An 18,967-nucleotide genomic window follows, 5' to 3' on the forward strand; every position below is an offset into this window, starting at 1 on the left:
CCTTCCCGAGAACTCTCTCTCTCTCTCTCTCTCTCTCTCTCTCTCTCTCTCTCTCTCTCTCTCTCTCTCTCTCTCTCGTTTGTCTCTCGCTTCCACCTCATTCTTTCTTTCTCCTCCTATTCCTAGCTCGCTGCTTCTTTTTCTTTCCCGTCTCTCCTCCATTCTCTCTAACATTTCTCTTTCTTATCCTTTTGCACACACACACACAGACACACACACACAGACACACACACACACACACACACACACACACACACACATACACACACACACACACACTCCCTCTCTTCTAAACATTTGCATTCAAGTTTCTGAAATACAAACAATGTCCTATAATGAATATATTTAATAATTATGTAATGATCATTCTTCTTATGCGTCAGTGTTTTCCTTTTCATCGTCTTGAGGCAACGAGTACCTCTGTGCTACAGGAAGTATACTTGTTAACTAAAGTGTTACTCACTAACGATCGTAGGTACTTGTAGCAGTAGACCAGCAGTAGGTGAGGGCAAGAATGGAGAGAATAGCGGTAGCTGAGGGTAGAGATAGTGAGAACAGCAGCAGCTGAGGACACGAATGGTGGATGCAAAGACAATGGCTAGCAATGCTGGATGTTGGACGGGTAAAACAAGAGATGAAGACAGATATGAATAGGATGGATAGCACTAACCAGGGACGACAGTGGCACTGGTGTTGGCCCTGTGGTGGAGAATGTAGGGACTTTGTGGACAGTGATGTTGGGTACACAGAGGGGAAGCCAGACAGCCACGTTGCTCTGGAAAAGTCATGTGCTGCCGTAAATGTGATTCCAGTTAGCTTACAATCCTAGGAGCTAAGCACCGGTGAAGGAAAATGTTTTAGGGAAGTAATACGAGTACATCAGTCGTGAGAATGTCAGTGAGAGGAATATTAGACGTAGTCTTCCTCTCCGGAATCTTCATTACGGATGGTCTGGATTCCAGGCGTCATCTGGCCTCACCTCCACCATCATGCCGATGGAATCTGGAACTTAAAGTTGACCTTCGAGGCCAGTCCTAAGTTCACATACTCCACAGGTTGTCCAAGGTTCACCGCTGCCAACCCTTGACCTGCCACTTCACCAAGGGTTGTTGTTAAGGTTAAAATCTCCCTAACAACTTCCAATAACATATCCAAAATTTATCACAAAATGCACTTGCGGTCTGCAACGATATCAACTTCAGAAAATCATATCAAAACTATTTGCATCACTCAGTGAACCACTTCTACTCCATCGGAATTTACAATTCTTAAGCAAATTTTAGGAAAATTAAAATGACTTCATATGAACAGGGAAAAATATTGGGACAAATAATGTAAAACAAAGGGAAAGAAAATATAGAAATGGACCTATAAAACCGTCACCTAGATTTTCCCTAGAGCCAAAATGTACCCCATTTCCAGGGATATAATAGATGTATAACAATGTTCTTGTCGTCTTCTTGATTCAGCGGACAAAGTTATGACACATCACACCGGAAATTCCTCACAATCTACAGCTGATCCTTATCTTAGTGACTCTGTCTGTGTCAGTCATATCTACAGCTAATCACACGGTCACTGAATTATGCTCACAGGACTAAGGGCCGCACCGGGTCTTCCTACAGGCTACATACGACCCTTGCAAGGCAGGTTGGTGGTCGCTGTGCTGGACTCCATCCGTCTTACCTTATTTTATGGACACTTTAATCGTCAGTGTTCTAGATGAGGTTCACTCCATTAAGCTTATCTTTACGAACCCAGACGTTATTCAACCTTCACCAGTGCGCTGTTTATATCCCATATTCCCGAGAGTATTCCTTTTTCTCATCTTTAAAATTCTCGTACATTTGGTCTGGGGAATCGCATTACTGTACAATCTCTTTATTCTTCAAAAATCTTTCTTTCACAACGTGAGACAAACGTCTACTGGCTTACCTTCCAGTTTCTGTTTACAGAAGAAGCAAGGCATCCGCGTATATATGAGTTCACTTAAGTTGTTATGTGCATCTGTGGCTGTTGCTCTCTGGCATAAGGAAACACATTCTGACTCTCCAATATTCCTGCCACCCATGATCCCCCCCCACCACCATCCCTTGCCCCCAACACCCCTAGTGTACACCACCCGTCCTTCCTCTCCACCATTTTTGTCTTCCACCATCCCAGTCCTCCATCAACCTGTCTCCAATTTTGTCCATCACCCTGTCTGTATCATCATTGTCCTCTAACCCCTTTTTCTTCAACATCTGTGTCTTCCATCATCCTTGTCTTCACTATCTACCTCGTCTACTAACTCTGTTCTCCATCATCCTGTCTTCACCATTTCTGTCGTCCTGTAACCCTACCATCCATCCATCACCTGTCTCCACCATCCCTGCTTCCATCAGCCCTGCCTGCCGTGGACAGAGCCGTCAACCGCCGGTATCACGCCACCATTAACGTACTCAAACAAGTAATGTCAGAATCTGAGAACCAACTCATCATCAAACTTTAAGTGCGTTTCCATCAATAACGTGATGGCTGTTCTCTCTCTCCTTGTTGCAGCTCTCGACACGATGACCTGAACATGTTGGGGGCTGAACGTTGTAACTTGTTCAAATGAACTTTTCTTTCTTCACGATGAATACCAAGGGCGTGCGCAACCTAACCTTACCTAACTGTGCCACTAAAATATAAAAAGTAGTTTGTTATAGAAGCAAACTGTAGGAATAAGGAGTTTGGGATTATGCCGTCAGAGGTCGAACTCAAGGATCACAAGGAATACCGAGTTAAGGTGAAGTGGGATTCAAACCTTAGAATCTCAAGTTCTAGAGAGATAATTACACTGGGAGCTCTTTACACTTGTAGGTCTGCACAGAAAGGTTTCATAACTCGAGGATCTCAAGGGACATGGTGCACATCCGCATGGAAGCTGAAGAGTACGCAGCTAAGGTGATACAGCTCAACAAAGCTAAATCTTGGAAATCTGGGACTTCCAAACCCAAGACCTGACGGGCGAAGGAACATGTGTGCAGTACCATCTCCCACCGTCCTTCCCCAACCGCTGCTTAACTGCATATCCTTATCTTCAGATCAATGTTTCTTCATGTTCCACATAACTTATCTTTTATTACCAAGATCATCATTTTCAAAACTTCTATAACACTTCTTCAGTTTACACACATATTATCTTCACACAGATGATCTTAAATCTCCGAGTCTTTCTTCACAAAGTTTATTCCTGGGTGACACAAGTAGCTGTGTTGTTTCTCTGTAATCGCTCTCCTGTGCTTAAGTCTGCTGACCAGAAATTAACGTATTGGAAAGCGATCTAACCACCAGAACGGTAAGAGGAATAAATAGCGTCATTATTTTGTAGTTTATACTTATAGCAATGAAACAGAACTTTCTGTTGGCTATACAACGTGCAGCTAAGCATTGCTATGCGGTATTTAATTCATTATTGATCACATGTGATCACTCCAAAATCCTCCTCTTCCTGTAATTCTAATAATGGATTAACAATAATCATATAGTAATTTTCAATCTTTTTTTTTATCAAAATGCATTACTCTGCATCTGTCGACAGTGAAGTCTATTTCCCGCTTCTAACCGCTAAACCCATTTGTCTAAATCTCTTTAAATTCTTAAGGTCTTCTCTAGACCAGTGATCTAATTGTGCCTAACAACATGTTGTGTGGCACTTAATCAGAAGCATTTGTGGAAGTTTAGGTATATAATGTGTCAGGAAATTTTTGAATTCCAGTTGTTATTCATACGACTCAAGAGCTCCACAAAGTTCGTTATACATCATCTTTTATTGAAGACTGTCTTGTTATGCAGTTATTAAGTCAATGACCTATAAAAAAATCAGTTTTTCTTCTCTCTGATTATCAACAGTTCCTAAAGTTGTAGTTAAAACCGAAGGAAGACAATTAGCTCGACATTTCGTGTTATATTTGGTGTTACATTCCACATTTTCCCGACATAAAGCAATTTGATGAATATTTTAGTGATCGGAAAAGTTATCTGTTGACTCACTTCCTTCGGCATTCCCAGACAGAAGTGGTCAGGATAAGCTTACGTGAGTATCTTTCATAAACCAGGCGTTACCCATCTAACATTCCTCTGTCAACGCGTAACTCTACGGGTTCCACGCAACTTATATGGAATGAATCGTCTGAAGTATTGCAGTGCTTCATTACTGTGAACGACCCTTGAGTCTTATGTTTCATTTCCTGTTCAGGAAATTCATGTAGTCATTGTGGTATACTTGAGCAAATTTCTTCAAGGATTACTGCGTTGAAATACTAGTTCAGTATGGAAGTCTCTTCTTTTTCAATTGATCACCGACCTAGATCATAAATTTTTCTTACAACTTATATGTTTGAAGAATGCGTAAGTGATCTTGCCTGGCGAAACTTTGAAACAGCGAGCCCTGGGCTCAGGCAGGCTCGTAACCCTGGATCTCAGCCACATGCGATTCAGTTTCAGTTGGAGTGAATCACAGTTGCAATTCTGTGGTCTGTTTTCTCTTCGAAGACGTTTTGAAATCGTTAAAAACAAAATTCAACGAATTTCCCATTTATTTATATGAATAATTTCCCTATTTCCAGTTATTCGCAAGACTAATGAGGAAAAAGTTTTTGTATTCTTATAGTCAATGTGTTCAGGGCTTAATCGATATTGTCAAAGTAACTGGTTTTATCCGTGAGTCAAGATGCAGGAGACAGTGAACGCGGGAGTAATCGAGGGAAGCAAAGGAGTGGATGAGGATCAAGCTGGAGACGGTGTTAACAGTGAGGTCACTGTCATATGTGTGTTAGTGCTGCAGTGACAACAGGCTGAGTTATGTGTTAGCAACAAGAGCACTGCTATCTTTCTTATCTCAGTACTTCATCCACTACTGTGTACACTATTCCCAGTGTCTTTGTTACTAATATTAAAACTAGTGACACTTGTGTTACTAATGTTACTACTACTACTACCATCAACATCAAGGCTGATTATACTGTTACCACCGACACCAGCAACACTACTACTGCTACTACAAGAAAAACAGGCTTCGTCTCAATACAAGTCCACAATAATGCACCTTCCTGCTTCTCAGCAGCCGGAGCCTTCCTGGGGCTTGGACAATATTCTTTTTTTTTTTCCTGTCTTTACCTCACTATGGCTCGGCTGGTCGCTGACTTATCGTTCCTGTGATATATAATTCAGGACCAGGCGACGGCTAATGACTCTTCTTCACGTAATAATTTGCAATTATCCACAGCTTCATCAGGGGGACAAACTAGGACGTAATGAAGGCAGATTTTTCGTTCTGTGCCTCGAGTTTTGGAGGGAGGGAGGGAGGAAGGAGATGGGGAGGGAAGGGGCTAAAGGGAGGTGAGCGATAATCATGTGAAGGGAATGTTTGAGGAAAGGGGCAGTTCGGGGTGGAATAAGGAAGGGCTCATGTGGAAGGTCCACCTTGCTAAATTATACTTCGAGTACTGAAAGTATGGGTAGGAAAGGATGTAGAGAGAGAGAGAGAGAGAGAGAGAGAGAGAGAGAGAGAGAGAGAGAGAGAGAGAGAGAGAGAGAGAGAGAGAGAGAACAACTATCTACTCACGAGTACCTATGACAACATCATGCCAATAAGGCAAGGTTGGCGCGTAGTGTTCCCCGCATGTACCGCTCGTGATGTACTATCATCATTGTATGCTGCAAGGCGCATTACACACTTGCTTATCTTGGGTTCATCCGTAACAAGTTTAAGCCATCTGTCTTGTGTATCTTCAAGGTTCTGTCTGGGGCACTGCTTCCTCCAGCATCTCTTTTTTTTGTGACACCATTACAGTGTCTCCGTCTTCCTGAAAACTGTTGTTTGATTTTGTCTGGAATTCTTGTTAGTTTAAACACTGTGTTCCCTCCATGTTGTCATGTGTTTAGTCGCAGTGGATATTCTTTGATACCTTCAGTCTGTTCTCATGCATGAATTATCATATATATCATCTAGGCTACACAGTGAGAGATCTTCCAGCCGCTCATGACAGTTTATATGTTTCATTCATTCAGTTCTGGCTGCTATGTGTTTTCACTGTTCTTCCTATTCGATTATTTCAACTTACTTCGTTCGTTGCCATGCAACTCAACCGTATTCAATTAGAAATTATTCACATTTACTTTGAATATTTTCATCATGATCGTCCAAGCTGCCGCTGTGAAGTTTCTCATGATGACATCACTCATCCATCACATGACTTGTTAATATGGATTGTTCGTGATGATCTCCAGGTCTTGATGTATGATAACGACGAAAGTCGCCAGGATTAACAAAGCTTTCCCAGTTCGTCCTCGTAAGCATTGTCGATGGTGACTTTTCACTCGCGGTTGCCACCACAACCAGGCGGAGTTCGGTAGCACCAGTGTTTATATCTACATACATAGTTCTCTCTTTCAATACTTGCTGGCCGTTCTCCCTCTTCGTGAGCTAGCAACAAGAACGGAGGATCAACGGCGCCACTTGCTCACATCCACTCTCCAGCTGTCATGTATAATGCACGGAAACCAAAGCCCACCATCCACAGCCAATCCCTACAATCCATTACGTGGTTTTCCATGACCGCTTCATATATATACATATATATATATATATATATATATATATATATATATATATATATATATATATATATAAACACGAGACAGACCACAAAGCTATACATATAAATGCTTTATTGTCGTACCTGAAGCATTATAACAACATTTCTTGATGAAACATTCACAGAAAGCTGACCAGTGAGAGGCTATCCTCCTCCTCCCGCGCCTCCTGCAGGGACTGGGCAGAATGTGACCTTCTCCATAAGGGTCAAGATTTGACAGTTGACGTCAATTATGTGTCGACATTGATCCATCCACGAGACGGGCGAGGTTGATCTAGAGATTTCTCGTTAAGATTATCAGGTCTGTCGAAAGTTGAAATGGAGTCCTTGTTAGCCCGAAACTTTGAGTTGCCTTTTTGATTCTTCTTATTCGTCTCTCGCAATCTTGTTTCATGTTGTCCTTCGTCTCAGTCTGTATAACTGTACCAGATATGTTGGCCCGAGGTTCAATTCTGTACTTTTATCATTCAATGAATCTAAAGGTAAGTGCTTGTTTTTTGTAACCCTAGGTCGTGGCGCCGCACATTCAGATACATTGTAGGGATTTGGCGTGGGCACACAGGCCGCCCGCCTGTCTGTCTGTCTGTCTGTCGCTCGAACAGATCCTTTTGTTCAGTGGGAGACGCGCGTCCTCCTCCCCATCTGTCCTCCTCCTCATTCTTCTTTACTTCTCTTATCTTCCTTCTCTTTCTCCTCATCCTTCTGCTTCCTCGTCTCATCGTCTCCAAATGTACAGATTTGCTATGAACGTCACTGTTTCTGTTCTTCAGATAATCTCGTCATAATGGTTTGCACTGTGTCGCTGCTCTTACAACAAAAAGGGGCACGTACCTTAGAGACCCAAAGGAAATTCCAGTTTCATTTGAACGAATTTAATCGCTTCAGTAGTACGAAGATTTTAGAAAAGATTAATAATGTCAATTATAATGAAAGAGTCAAGGCGCTGCACAGTTGAATCTTTAAGAGTAAATAACAAAGTTATGAGGAATTGAAAAAGAAAACTAGGAAAGAACTGGACCTGTTGGAGGAATGCTACTGAGTGCGTTATGTCCAGTCTACTGTGAGACGTTGCTCAGGTCGCAAATGATGAGGTCGAACAAGGAGGACGAGACATAAAATGTGAATGTGGAAAATTACAGTTCAAAGGCTATGGGCGAGTTCGGAATTAAGCAATGAGCTGAAGATAGACTTGGGTAATTGGTCGAGAGGATATAATCGATAAAGAGGAAGAAGAGAAGAGGTTGGTAGAACAGAGTTTCTCCAACTTCGTGGTCTGCAGTGAACACAACGATCAAGAATAAAGAAAAGACGATATCTTACACAGTCTAGAACATTCCGTTCCATCAAGCATGGCTGCTATTTTCGTCAGAGGTGACTAAAGAAAGACCGAGTGAACTCCTAAATGCCAAAGGCACTTTTCCGACAATAACGACTACAAATGTGTTTCCGGAAAATCTATTAACGTTCCGGAGACCGAACTGGGTTCCTATAATCGTTAGAATTTCGCGTCAGGATTCCATGGCATGGTATTAATTAAACTTTCATCAGGAGCAAAGCAACATTGCATCGGCTATGTTGGGGCAAATTTAGTAACTTGAAATTGGAGAGTGAAAGGGGAAGAGAAGCTAATAAAGACTCTGACCATGACAGCGTTGTTAGACCAGCGCAAACCAGACGATATTCGTCTTCTGAAAAAGTGAGGAGTTCCATGTGACAAAAATATCGTGTTTAGAAAAGATCAGACATACATGTAATGACAGAAAAGATCAGACATACATGTAATGACAGAAAAGATCAGACGTATATGTAATGACAGAAAAGATCAGACATATAATATATGTAATAACAGAAAACGTTATGTATGTTTGCAGGTGTAGACACCAAGGAGGCTTGGGATGAAGAAACCAAGATGATCCGAGGCGAAGAAAACAGACGAACCCAGGGTGAAGAATGATACAGACAACGATGCAAGTTATTCGAAGACATAATGTTAATGTTGAACTTGTGACTTGAACTGAGGAACCAAAGTTGGGGACACCTTCACTGTCTCCAGTGTTCATGTATTCCTAACTTGTTTATACCAAGAGTGGAACAACAAGTACACCCAGACATCCACTGTTATGCTGATTAACCCAGGCTACGACCACACCAGGAAGTTACTCTTGGATAAAAAAGAAAAGTAATTACTTTAAGTATCACAATAGAGATGTGATCCAGCGGTAGTTAAGGTAATTCATAATACACACACACACACACACACACACACACACACACACACACACACACACGCAGCAAATAAATACCTATTAACAAGTTTATATTTGAAGGTTTCTTCGTAACAGAATGTGAGACTGACGTCTTTCGAGTAGAGCCGTTGCTTTATTCAACATATAACTTGCTGCACTTGACATTTAAGACTAAATACGTACATGTGAAACAAGAGCAACCTTAAAGCTACTTTGCTTGCATCCATTATTAAAGATTCGCCTGGCTCAAACCTGGAACTGACTGTTATCTGGGTGTATAAGATTAATCCTTGCTCTTGCATAAAGTAACAACGTTTAGTGCAATAATAAGTAATGAACACTCTTCGCCAAAAGTAGTTCTTATTTCGCTAAACAAAGAAAGGACAACACTTCTCCCTGTATACCTGAGTCTCCTCACGCCCGCCCTAACTAGAAAGGAATACTTTTGTTAAACGTCCCAGGTTAGGTTAGGTTAGGTTAGGCCTTGCAACATCATATACTACGTTGCTGTGCATCCCCGGGGGACAGTGTGGGGTAAGAGGAACAGTTTGGCCATCCTAAGACGAGAGTAAGATCACAAGTGATGTGGTCTCTTGCAGTGAACGTAACCCTGGGTCACCAAGACACGTTTCATGTCGCTGCCATCTCAGTGATGCGTTTCCCGTTAAGGAAATGTCCAGGAACTTACAGAGAGAGAGAGAGAGAGAGAGAGAGAGAGAGAGAGAGAGAGAGAGAGAGAGAGAGAGAGAGAGAGAGAGAGAGAGAGCCTGATTTTCCTTTGATGAGGGATATTGCTCTCTCCCCCACAACCATCTGCCGCCACCCCCCCCCCCCCCCCCCAACTCTGCTGACAACAACTAACGCTCGTTACAGCTCGCGTCGTGGGTAGACCAATCAGGCTGGACGGTTGGGACTGACCAATCACTTATTAAAGATGGCGGCCGGTTTGATCAAATGGATCACCTCATCAAAAAACAAATTAAAACTCTCCTGGATCAGAGGAATGTATTTCATGGGATGCATATCACCCTCCACGGACGAAACAACTAGCAAATAATTCCCATTTACTGCAGTTCAGTAAGAGTGCGTAGGTGAGGGAAGAGCCATGTATACAGATGAGGGTTTGAGGATATTATTACTGTGCACCAGCCGATAACCCTGACACAGACCGTCTGATCTTCTCTTATCCATCCCTCTCATGTACTTCCATCAATCACATACCCTTATCACAAACCATCAGGTCTTTTCTTATCTGGCTTTCCCCAGTGTACTGCTATATTATGCATATTTGCCACTCGTGGTTCTCAGAACATCTGAATCCTGGTACCATTCCTATGATAAATGTCGATCAGTCTTTATGTGTTAAAATACAAATGACGTAGTGGCATCACCCAGATAATGTAGGTGAAGACAGATATTCTTATAGTGAGACGACTTGATGCTGAGGTCGTAAAGTTCCGAGTTTGTAAATATTGTTTAGTTCGACTGCGGGAGGACTGCAGAAGGCGGTGTTCCCAAACTCAACCAGCAAGTGGTCACACCATCAGTGAAGAGCTAACCTCGACCAGGGCTGTGTCGTTCTCAACCGACGGATAGAATTGTCGATGATTACCTTTCCTGCTCGAAAGGAGCTCTCCTAACCCTGCTCCCGTGTGAAGTGCACCCTTGAAGATGAAGGAATCCCATACAAGGTGTCTTGGAGATACTGAACTTCTTGTGCAATCCTTGAGCACGACAGTACGATCCTTGAGCACGACAGGAAGATCCCTGAGCACGACAGTACGATCCTTGAGCACGACAGTACGATCCTTGAGCACGACAGTACGATCCTTGAGCACGACAGGAAGATCCTTGAGCACGACAGTACGATCCTTGAGCACGACAGTACGATCCTTGAGCACGACAGGAAGATCCTTGAGCACGACAGTACGATCCTTGAGCACGACAAGAAGATCCTTGAGCACGACAGTACGATCCTTGAGCACGACAGTACGATCCTTGAGTACGACAGTACGATCCTTGACCACGACAGTACGATCCTTGAGCACGACAGTACGATCCTTGAGCACGACAGGAAGATCCCTGAGCACGACAGTACGATCCTTGAGCACGACAGTACGATCCTTGAGCACGACAGTACGATCCTTGAGCACGACAGGAAGATCCTTGAGCACGACAGTACGATCCTTGAGTACGACAGGAAGATCCCTGAGCACGATGGTACGATCCTCGAGCATCCTCAGGTCATGGTGACAATCTTTCATTAACTTCATACCATGTAAAAGATAGATATAAAAAGTTTGTCATTTCCTCTAGTGCTGAAACGTGGGTTAACCGGTGGAAGACTTGGTGCATTTTTCTTGTCATCTCTATTAATATCTTTTAACATGAACGTAACTTCCCCAGTAGCCAAGAAAACGTTGTACAGCGCGACACATGAGTCACGTCTTCCACTGTGTGAACTGTAGAGGATTTCTTCAGTAATTATGCCTCAGCTTTGTTGTTGGCTATGAGGTCCTCCGTTTTCCTCTATTACTGGTGACACACTCTGGGCTTCCTAAGTATTTGTTCAATTCCTCTGCCACACCTTTCATGTCTTTGCAATTTTCATTTCCTGCTTGTTTTCTCGCGGATTCTTATTCTCTTCCAACATTCCCTTTGAAGATTGTTATGAAATGGCTGTCTCCAGGAACATTTGATTTTTCTTTTTCATCTTTTGTAGTCGTTTCTCATTTGGCTTTCTACCAGCGAGTTTCTCTAATCCTTTGTCCTCCCAAGGAAGCTTCTACTGTCCATCATGTCCTCTCTACTGCTCCAGGATGTTTTCCGTTTCCGTTTCTCGAAATTTATTTCAGAATTTCTACAACACCTTCCACTGTGGGCACAGCTGGGCCTTCCATCCAATTTACATTTCTAAGATCATATGACGAATTTTATCGAAACCATTTTGTTTTGTAGTCTGGTGTTTCCATCAGGTTCCCATCTGTGTTTTTTCTTTAATATTAACTGAAACGAAATGGACGACTGTATATATAAGCCCATCTCCTGAACGCTGTATATATACATATATATATATATATATATATATATATATATATATATATATATATATATATATATATATATATATCCTCGTCTAAGCCAGGTACCCATTTGTGGACCAACTGCCGCAGCCAGGATTCGAATCTATGTGTTACGAGCCCTGGCGACCGTGAATGCTTTACGTAATGTCAGGAAGGCTGACCGCTACACCACGGAGGCCCATAATATATGGCACTTATTCTAAATCTAATGGCATGATGATCACTCGTTCCTTATTGTATCATTTATCTCATGAAAATATATCAAATGTGTTGAAACAGTGAACACTGCATCCATGATGTTATTACGTCTAAGTTGGTTACCCTGAGCAAACTGCTCCCTCCCTTACCTATCCCTCAGGTCGATCGCTGGATGGATGGATTCATTCAAGTCTTCTACAAGAACGCCGTCCTCCGGCCTCACATTAAGCGTTGTCTTCATACAACATTATCAATGAGTTCCTCGATCTCTTTCAGTGTTCTGCATAATACAAATTTCTGGATCATCATCTCTAACTACAGTCGGGTGGGTGAAGTAAAGTACTCCCTTCCTTAAGGAACCTAAGCAACCTGGCTTCGTACATACACATCACAAGAATAAGGAAATATGAGAAATAAAGTAAAGCCATGAAAAACGGAAATGGAGAGTGTGTTTTGGAAGTGTGCATAAGATATGAAGTTTGTATTCAAAATACGTATGTTAGCATAAATCAATATTCCTTCCCTCGCGCTATGAGAGGTCGGGAGCCATACTGCAGTGCTGAACTACACTGTCCCTTGATGGTGAACACTTGAAGGTGAGGGGCACAGCCTCACACGGGGAGGCGATCACCAAAAACGACTCGAGTCTACATGGTTGATCAAAGTAAACTGGACGACTCCTGAACCCGAGAAGAAGAATATTTTGGACAGATCATAAAGTGAAAAAATGTCTAGAAATATTGCGTACCGAAGGAGGAAGAGGTGAACAGGGAGGAAATATATATATCATTTGGGGAGGTCTCTGAGGAGTCGGGTGCAGGTTAGGGATGAATGGCTCAAAGTGAACGACTGGCGAGACAAGAGTGCCTCTTGTACCCGGGGTCACTCCGGCTGCACACAGATGGCTCAGTGAGAGAGGCAAGCCATGACAGTATCGCCTGCGGACCCGTCGTAAAGTTGTATCAAAAGAGTGAACTCGGAGACCGTCGCTGGATACTGATGTAACCAAGGTGCTTGGAGGAACAGTGGAGTGCTTGCAGTTCCACGCCTCGATAAAACGTTGTGACGAAAGTCGGTTGAAGACAGTGTTATGTAAGGTGAAATTAATAAACATTTGTGGTGTTTATCACTATAATGATGGGGCGGGGTGTTACCCAGTAGTGGAGATGATAGTAATGTATAAATACCAAGTGTCGTACTCACTACAACTCTTCCACCCAAACAGACGACACTACCATTCCTGTGCCCCTCACTGTCGCAAGATCAACGTGAGTGTCCGTGTAAGTCTAGCTACGACAAGCTTCAAACTTTCTGAATATTCAATAAAATGAATTTAACTTGAGATCTGGTGCACGAAAAACTACATAATTCAGTGTCGGACTATTTCTATACTTTGCAAAACCACGGAAAGAATGTTATCCTCAAAACTAATATAAAAAATAGATGATAAGGTTCATAATTACCCTCTAGAATGATCAGGAAGTATGGTGAAGTCATAGACGGAGGCTATGAATGTTGTGAATGTGTTTCCTTCTATGATTTCCCTCAAGGTGTACCTCCTCTCACAACAAACCTCTGCCGCCGATAAAAGGTTTTCTATGGTTTCGTCAGAATAACAAGTTTAATCCAAGATGCAAACGGGAGGTAAATGTTGACATCAAATGTAAGTAAGAGCAAGTTCCTACTGCCGAAAGGGAGACGAAGTTGCGACGAGAGGTGGGGGAAGAAATGGCAGAGGTATGAAAGGATAGTCGGAAGGAGTGTAATCCCTACTTGAAGCGATGCCTGCCAACAGAGCACATGAATAACATTCCCTTACTTGGAATGAAATACGTTTGAGAATTCCAGTAATGGTGTCGAGCAAGGAGACTGAACAGAGTAGATCAAAATGATATTCCGATACAGATAAGGTGACGTAAGATGAGAGGATAGATACCTGACGAGAAAGTGCAACAGATGCCCGAGACGGCGAGAGGCTCCTGTAATGGTTAGTTTTATGGGAAATGCACATGTTGTCCAAGTCTATATTGAAGGCAGCCGAGCAGATGTGGGGAAACAACCACAATCTTACATTTTCTTTGAGTGACAACCTGGGCATTATACTTCCTCAGGAGACGATAGTCTTCTTTGAGGAGGATTGTCTGCATAAAGTAAAACACAGAAGTAACCATGGACGCTCAGCAGCTGAACTTAACCTCTCAACTAGCTATCTGACGACAGATGCTAGACCACTCCAATATGTTTAATGGCAACTGCCATTGCTAGTGACTTTGCCCTCAAGCGACATGATTTGCAGAACACAGAGGGCATGGCAACAGCGAAAACATTTTATGCCTCCTTGGTCACTAATTTTACGGCCGTGCTCTTAAAACAGCGCTTAATGGAGCAGATTTTGAAAGCCATCCAGTAGGTTCAAGTGTGCCCCAGAGTAAAGGTTTCAGGCCATCTGTTGTGGAGTGTCTTCTTTAATGATCTAAACCTGGTGGCTGAAGCCTCCTCCTGCGTTAATGACCACACTCTGCCCCACTCTTCTGAGAGGATGGAGAAGCTTTCTACCATGGAAACGATCACTCGGCGCCTTGTCCATACAGCGGCATCTTGGGCAAGCGAGGGCAGGCTACATATATCCTACTGAGAAAACACATATGATAATGTAGTATTCCCTGAACTCGCTCTTGAGCAGACAAGCGTAAGAAGAGATAAGTGATGATATGGAAATCGTGGGAGTTAAATTTGACTCGCTCATCACGCTGATGGAACGTGTACAAGCCTCACGAAGTAAAGCAGCCTGGAAAGTGGCTGCTTTAAGGCGCTTAATGTATATCCTCAACACCCAGAGCTGCAAAACGTTTCACAATGCACCTCGTCCACTCACATCTGGACTATGTTCCACTCTCGTGGATGGAGCGGCTGCCAACACATCTTCGTGTTCTGCATCAAACACGTCAACTTATCCTCTGGTTTAAGCACCATTTGGTACGACCCTCCACGTCAGCAAAGTCTACACCATCGTAGAGATGTCGTGCGTCTGACGGTTATGTACACTGTATAAGTGCATACAGGGAGAAAACATTATATATATATATATATATATATATATATATATATATATATATATATATATATATACTTATATATACTTATATATACTTATATATATATATATATATATATATATATATATATATATATATATATATATATATATATATATATATATTGCAAGAGGTCACAGTGGCGCGCGCGATCTACTATATGCTGGTAATCCACAGGAAAATGAAATATCTGATCTTATCATCAAGTAATACCAACATGGATAATCATGACTAGGTCATGACCGCCGCTCTATTATCAATATCTGTCTAACACAATTTTACGAAATGAGTGACAACATAACGATAATGATTAATGTCTTAATTTCTTGGACACTCAAGGCCGATTGGAAAATCAATAAGCATAAATTTAGGCATGTTATTTGATACAAGCAGCTAAGTGTTGATTATCATACAGGAAAGGGTGAGGTTCTAATGGCAAATGGTGTTAATTTTCTTTCAAGCTCTGATAGTTAACAAATGCAGATTTCAAAATACGACTTGTAGTTCCTTTATACCTTACATTTCGCAGAGATGATTAACTGGTTTCATAACTGATATTCACTCAAAAGGAACATCTGAGTGGTTCAGTGTTAAAGTGCAAACGAGCACACCGTTACAATGAGAGAGAGAGAGAGAGAGAGAGAGAGAGAGAGAGAGAGAGAGAGAGAGAGAGAGAGAGAGAGAGAGAGAGAGAGAGAGAGCTCTAAATCGAGACATAAAAAGTCAAAGGAAAATACAATAAAAGGAGAGGAATAATCTAAGAGCTTTTATGGATGTCATCAGAAGCCGGTGAAGGATTCTAAAGTGTAGCGATGTTGGGGAAGGTGCGAGTTGAGGCAAGTTTTCACGACCTCGGGTAAGCAGAAATCAAAACAAAAAGATGAAAATAAAACTGTTACAACGACCACCATTCGTGGTTTGGGATGTATCAACACACGTCTCCAGGATGAAGGGAAAAGTTTTGGTTTCAGTCAAATGCGAAACAGGGACGCAACTTTGATGGCTCGCTATTTCAAAAAATACACAACCGTACGCCTTACTTGTGTCGGAAGGAGGAAGCGCTTTTGTATTCTACGAACCAGACGAAGAAAATGGGGAACTGAGGATGAGGAGGAGGCGCATCAGAAGGTAAGGAAACGTCGGAATCGTTGAAAGTGGAATGAGAGAGAGAAAAAAACAAAGCTTGGCTAGGGAGAGACACAATAATGGTGTCTGTAGGACACACGAAGCCAAGGACATCAACAAAAAGTAGTAGACATATTTCTGAGCAAAGACAAGAAAGTCCTGGAAGCAGAAGGCGAGAGATTATCTCACGAAAGCATTGTCCGACGAAAGGCAATGATTTTCGTAAGGAAAAAAAGTATAAGTTAGTCCAGTCAGTCCTGCTAAACTGGCGTAGTTTACATCTGAAGGTGGAAGCTGAAGGAGGAAGAGGTGCAGTGAGTAAAGACTCTACATGTAGCAGAGTGTGATCAGAGGAACATATTGGGGTTGAGACTGTGTAACTAGAGCGAGAGGGAACATACGTGAATAACGAATCTAAGGCTGAGTGAGGGGTAGTGACGTCCTAGAAGGCTGGGTGATAATTTGTTCCAGGTCATGACGAATGAAAAACGCTTACACTTTGACCCTTTCCTCACTAGCTTTGTAAGAGGATCTAAACCACTACTTGCGGTTCAAGTCCCTTAAGTAGCGAGTCTCACGTTCAGTGTAAGAGGATGTTACGACCTCGAGGTAAGAATCTACAAAGTCGAGAAATGTTATAAAGTTTGCAAAGCTGTGGTAGCATCAAGTGAAGCAGAACAAAGTAGTGATTGCTGAAACACAAAATCTTGAACCAAATGACGTAAAACTTTCGTGATTTAAGGTCCATGAGACATGATGGTGCTAAACACCGACCTCTCCTCTGAAAGGGAATCGTGGATGTGAATTATGGTTAGAAATGTGAAAAGAACTGTCCCAAACATTACATGACAGGTGGTCCTCTGAGAGAGGTGAGACATTAGGGCCAACCATTCGATGATGTCTTACAGAACAAAGTAAGCAAACCAGACGTCTGTTACATCTTTAATAATTTCTATAGTCTGATTTATAACATCCTCCTCGCTCTGCTTAATATCATGTTGGTATGTGATGCTTTATGACTAGTCTCGTCTAACTCCCTCGCACAAGTTAATGGACAAAACATTGTGTTCCCGCAGACATACCTCTCTCTGCACTGTCAGCAATACACTCAAACTTTATCTGTAAAAGTACAACCGCTGGTCTTGGAGGCAACTTCGGCTGGTCTGTGACCAGCCAAGTGACGCCGGTTCGAATCCTCTGGCTGAGTCAACCTGGTCTTCAACCAGACACTGAATTGCAAATGGGTTCAGTGTGTGTAGTCAGTGAGAACACCTGTGTGCTGCAGACAGCTTCTCTACACTTCTCTTTAACTTAAGATGGCCAGAAATGTGGGAAATTCTTGCCTTTGTTCGTAGAAAGCTTCTTTTAAACAACTTAAGACTTATTACAACCTCCAGGTTCAGAGCAGAAGGATGAGGTGACGGTGTTTAGCCAGGCCGGCGTCCTGACTGCGGCATGAATGCAGGGACAGTAACTAAGATGTAACACACGAGTGAGGATGGTAACACACGGGTGAGGATGGTAACACACGAGTGAGGATGGTAACACACGGGTGAGGATGGTAACACACGAGTGAGGATGGTAACACACGGGTGAGAAACAAATCATTTCCCTCTGTAGTTGATTGAAAATTTTTTGAAGATATCTCCAGTCGATTTAATATTATAGATAGATATATAGATATACAGGAAGACAGATAAATGTACAGATAGAAGACACTTTAGACATCATTATGACTGTATATGATAAACTAATATTTATCAGTTAAGGATGGAAATTTTTAGTCTAAGAGGACACCAGCAGCACCCTAGCATCCCATGTAAACATTCATGGGGTCGTCCTTACTCCCAGCGATCACTCAGCGACCACCTTGGCTCAACGATCATTCTGACGCAACGACCATCCTACGATGTCTATTGAACAGTGACCAAGAAAACCTTAGGACAACGTTTGCAAATCTCTTCGAGAGCCATGAGCAACTACCGATAATCATCATGGGTTATAAGTAATTAGTTGATTATAATTTATTGGGCTAGAGTTCAGGGCGTGTTAGGGATCCTGTGTATACAGGCCTTCATTACCTAATGGTGACTTCCGTGGACATTATTACAAAGGGGGCTAGGGAAGAAGCCTACATAACCATGACTTTATATATATATATATATATATATATATATATATATATATATATATATATATATATATATATATATATATATATATGTGTGTGTGTGTGTGTGTGTGTGTGTGTGTGTGTACGAGTGAGGCTTGCATGCATACATACGCGTATTCACACATACAGTGAATCAACAGATTATATCATACGGCTCGGGATTCCAACTACACATCTCTTTTAAGTTCCTAATGATATATCCGGAGCCACTGTTTGCTGGGGAAACAGGAGGCAATATCGTGAGTAATTTATGCAAATTGACCCACATAAATTTTCTATAGGACGCAAAATATTGTCTTAAAATGTCAAGTACAATTATAACATATTTCCATTTTAGAAAACCTCACTATTGACAAATTTACAAAATGGACCAGTTAAATAAAACTTGAGAAATCGTTAGCAAATTAGGTTATTTAATATAATG

General features: G+C 42.0%; 1 protein-coding gene across 1 annotated transcript in view; it reads right to left on the reverse strand.

The window, feature by feature from the left end:
* The window catches only part of LOC139754214 (uncharacterized), a 436,361-nt gene that overhangs the window by 129,354 nt on the left and 288,040 nt on the right, over positions 1–18,967 (reverse strand). The window lies entirely within an intron of this gene.

Source organism: Panulirus ornatus, chromosome 16 (assembly GCF_036320965.1).
Source record: "Panulirus ornatus isolate Po-2019 chromosome 16, ASM3632096v1, whole genome shotgun sequence".
In the NCBI taxonomy this organism is placed as follows: Eukaryota; Metazoa; Arthropoda; class Malacostraca; order Decapoda; family Palinuridae; genus Panulirus; species Panulirus ornatus.